The sequence below is a fragment of the Arachis duranensis genome, chromosome 3 (assembly GCF_000817695.3).
Source record: "Arachis duranensis cultivar V14167 chromosome 3, aradu.V14167.gnm2.J7QH, whole genome shotgun sequence".
NCBI lineage: Eukaryota > Viridiplantae > Streptophyta > Magnoliopsida > Fabales > Fabaceae > Arachis > Arachis duranensis.
This window is the reverse complement of record NC_029774.3, coordinates 82,987,405-82,992,198: the sequence shown is the minus strand read 5'-3', so window position 1 is coordinate 82,992,198 and position 4,794 is coordinate 82,987,405.

Here is a 4,794-nt window from a genome sequence, read left to right as displayed (position 1 = left end):
GGTGTGTTAACACTAACCTTGTCCTCAATTTCGAAAAATGTCACTTCATGGTGAGACAAGACATAGTGTTAGGGCACGTAGTTTTTGATAAAGGCATTTCTGTGGACCCGGCCAAGGTTGATGTCATTACTAGTTTACCTCAGCCCTCTTCTGTGAGGGAGGTCCGCTCCTTTTTGGGACATGCAGGATTTTATAGGCGCTTCATCAAGAAATTTAGCAAGATTGCATTGCCGTTATCGTGCCTGCTACAAAAGGACGTAGACTTTGAGTTTGATAGTGCTTGTGCGGAAGCATTTGAGGAGTTGAGAAGAGCTCTTACCGCGGCACCAATTGTGAGGGGCCCTGACTAGACGCAGCCGTTCAAAATCGTGTGTGACGCGTCAAATCATGCTGTAGGTGCCGCACTTGCACAGTGCGATGGTAAGCTCCCTTACATTGTTGCTTATTCTTCAAAGACATTGGATGCGGCGCAATCCAATTACACCACTACGGGAAAAGAGCTTCTAGCGATTGTTCATGCATTGGATAGATTTAGATCTTATTTGCTAGGCTCCAAAATAGTGGTGTATACGGATCATGCATTCCTAAAATATTTGTTGACGAAGAATGAGTCGAAATCTAGGCTCATATGTTGGATCTTGCTCTTGCAAGAGTTTGACATTGAGATTAAGGATCGAAGTGGGTCACAAAATTTGGTTGCGGACCATCTGAGCCACCTTGAAAATCTTTAGTATGACCCATTTCCGATTGACGATTCATTTCCTTTGGATGGTTTGCATGCTATTTCAAATAGCTCTCCTTCGTTTGCACCTATGGCGAATTACTTGATTGCCAAAATCTTCCCTCCCAACTTTTCAAAACATCAAAGAGACAAGTTGAGGAGTGATTCCAAGTATTACATTTGGGATGACCCTCACTTGTGGAAATGGGTAGGTAGACCAAGTGATTCGTAGATGTGTCCCGGAGTCCAAATTCCAACCTATTCTTGAATCTTGTCATTCATCCGAGTGTGGTGGCCACTTTGGCCCACAACGGACGACTAAAAAAGTTTTGGATTGCGGATTCTGGTGGCCAACATTGTTCAAGGATGCAAACTAATATTGTTTGTCATGTCACCAATGTCAAAAGTTAGGAAATGCATCCCAAAGGGATGAAATGCCTCAACAACCAATGTTGTTTTGTGAAATCTTTGATGTATGGACATAAACTTTATGGGGCCATTTCCTAACTCAAGTGGATATCTTACATTCTGTTGGCGGTTGATTATGTATCAAAGTGGGTGGAAGCGATACCTACCTGCCTTGATGACGCTAATAATGTGGTTTCTTTCATTAGAAACAATATTGTTTGCCGCTATGGGTCACCAAAATCAATCGTGAGCGACCAAGCATTACAAGAAAACAGGTTACGTTTGAGCTACCACATTTTTTGTATGCCGCTATGGGTCGCCACGCTTTTTGAGCTACCACCACGCTTTTGAAAAGGTTACGTTTGCAAGCGTGGCAGTTGCTCTATCACCACGCTTTTGGTGACCTATTGCCACATTTTTTTGCCACACTTTTAACAAATGGCCACCCTTAAAAGCGTGACCATGTGAGAGATATGACCACGCTTAAAAAGCGTGGCGATAGCAAGGTACCGCTACGCTTTTGACACGTGGCGATAGCCAGTGATACTAGGGGTGTAAATTACCGAACCGGACCAAAAATTACCGCAGAACCGAACCGAATTTTACAACAACCGATTAGAAAACCGAAAAAATCGATTTTTTTGGGTTTTTTCGAAGTAAACCGATCGGTTCGGTTTGGTTTTCGGTTGACTCGGCAGAAACCGAACCGAACCGGACCGAACCGATAAATGAAGGTTCAATGGTGTGTTTTTACTAAGTTACCCTTTAACCTAGGTATAAAAGGGCAACTTCACACACAACCCTAGCCTTTTTCCTCTCTTTTACGCGAATGGCGAATCCGGAGCCCTAGCTTTCTTCCTCTGTTCTTCTCTTCCACGGTTCCACACTTCCACAGTTCCACCTTCGATTCCACCATGCTCGAGAGAAGGAGACCCTGAAGGAGAACCCTAGCTTCTCTTCCTCTCTTCTTGTCTTCAGTCATCGCCGTCGCAGGGTCGCCTCGCAGGGTCGCCGTCGCTGGGTCGCCGTCGCTGCCTCGCTGGGTCGCCGTCGCCGAGGAGCAGTCCTGTCACCGAGCAGCAGTCCTGTCACCGAGCAGCAGTCCAGTCGCCAAGCAAGACTCCAGTGGCCGTCGCAGTCCAAATCGAGCGCCGAGCAGCCCTCCTGTCACCAAGCCATCTCCTGCAGAAAGCAACTCCAGAATGTCTTCTTCGGAGGTTAGAAATTCTGAACAATTATTGTTAGAGATTCTGTTTAGTGATATTGTGCTTGATTTAACCTGAACAATTGTTTTTACAAATTCTGTTTGTAGTTATGATTTTGAGAAATTCTGTTTGTGCCTTTGTGGTTATGTTTTTTAGAAATTCGTTAGCTAGAAATTCTGTTTGTATTGCCTGCATCAAGAACTCACAAGATAATGCATCGCTTTATTTTTTTATTTTAATTTTTTCCTGGATGAAAAATAGATACATTCATTGAATACATTGCTTGTGAGGTAATATGAAGTTTGATGTTTAATTTTTGAAGTAGATTCTAAACCCATGTGATCTCTGCTTCACCAACTGTCAAGCTTTAGAATTCAGCTTTAGTGGATTATGCATGAACTGGCTAAAAGTGGCAGTTGATAGTAATTTTAGGGATGAAATCATTGAGATAGGCATTGGACTAGCTTCACTCATTCCCAATTTTGATAGAAGGTCTATTATATATTTTGTTTGGGACAAACTGCATAGAATCTGTTCTATGAACTTCAATTCCAAGAAAATTCTTTGTTACTATGCAATCTGATCTTGGTATCTGTTTTTACTTTTTGTATTTGGCGATAAAGAATTTACTTTTTGCATGACTATGTGGTTGAATAAAGATAGTAGAATCCATTTCTATATTGCAAGAATATTGTGTATTCTATCAAATATATGAACAGAAAAGTAGTAACTTTGAAGCCCTTTTATATATGATTGTTGAAACACTTTGAACACAAATTAAATTGGGTGAAGTGTTACTGGTTCCTTTGGTCTTTTCAACATCCTTACATTGATTAAAATGTAAAAATATTTATGTTAATAATCAAAGAGCTTGTTTACGCTGAAGTTATTTGGCTGTTATTTGATCATTAAAGATGGGAATATAGTTCCTTATGATTTCTCTAAAACTTTCAAAGCTGGTTGTTCTACCCGACTACAGCTTATTTTATTTGTCCATAATTTTCATTGTATTTGCCTTGTTTTTTATCTATTATGGTTTTGAAAGTTGTTTTTTATCTGTCATGGTTTTGAAAGTGAAATTGCATATTATTTCATATTGCTACTTGGAATTGTTGAAAAGGATGTTAAAAATTTGTTCCTGTTTCTCTTTGGTGCCATTTTATGAAACATGTTCTTGGCATGCAATCAATGCTTACAGGAATACATGTCCCATATGTATGATTGACCTCATTTACTTCCTTCACCTTTTATTCCTTAAATTTTTAATGATGCTTGTTTTGGTGGACTGTTAGAGCTGTTAATGAATTTAAATGCTGTTGATTATATGGCAGTTGGTGAGTATTAAATGATGCTTGTTTTGGTGGACTGTTTGAGCTGTTAATGAATTTAAATTCTGTTGATTATATGGCAGTTGGTGAGTATTAAATGATGCTTATTTTGGTGGACTGTTTGAGCTGTTAATGATGTTTGTTTTGGTGGACTGTTAGAGTTGTTAATGATGCTTGTTTTGTTGCTGGAAATAATACTTTTGGTGCTATTCATGAATTAAAAACCTTAATTTTTCATTGTTCTATTTATATATATATGCAACCAACAAGCAATGAGGTGCCCAGTGAGCGGACACCTCTCATTGGGGGTGAAATTGTTGAGTCCGCGGTACGTTCTTCAACGGACAGCGGCGTGCTTACCAAACCCCCGCCCCATCCTAGATCAAAGAAGAGGAAGGTTCATTCAACTAATGTGGGTGCAACTCCGGGAGCAACTCCAACAAATCCATCTCCAAGCACTGTGGAAACTGAAGAAGAGGATAGCAAGGATGAAGCTAATGAAGGTAACAGAAAACCTTCTAGACCTAGATCTTGGACTTGGAAACACTTACAAGGGATCCTAAGTCCAAGCCATCACATCCTAGGGCTAAATGTAATTGGTGTGGTGCATCATATGCATGTGACTCTCATAGAAATGGTACAACTAATATGCGTTATTATTTGTTGAACCAATGTAAAAAATTTCCTAGGGAGTCGGGTGACCCTAGTCAAACAATCCTTACCTTCCAACAAAAAAAAGAGGGTGAAGGGGTATTTACTGCAGTTACTTTTGATGCTGAAATGTGTAGAAAAGCCCTTGCTAGGATGATAATTGTTGATGAGCTACCATTCAAGTTTGTTGAGGGGGAGGGATTTAGATTCTATATGAGTATTGTGCAACCTAGATTTCCACTTCCGGGAAGGATTACTATTGCTAAGGACTGTTGGAATCTCTATATTAGTGAGAAGAATAGGTTGAAAACTGTGTTCAAGCAACCAAATCAATCTGTTTGTTTAACTACTGATTGTTGGACTTCTGTGCAAAATCTGAATTATATGTGTCTCACTGCTCATTACATTGATCATGATTGGAAATTGCAAAAGAGGATTATTAATTTTTGTTTTATTAAAAACCACAAGGGAGAAACAATTG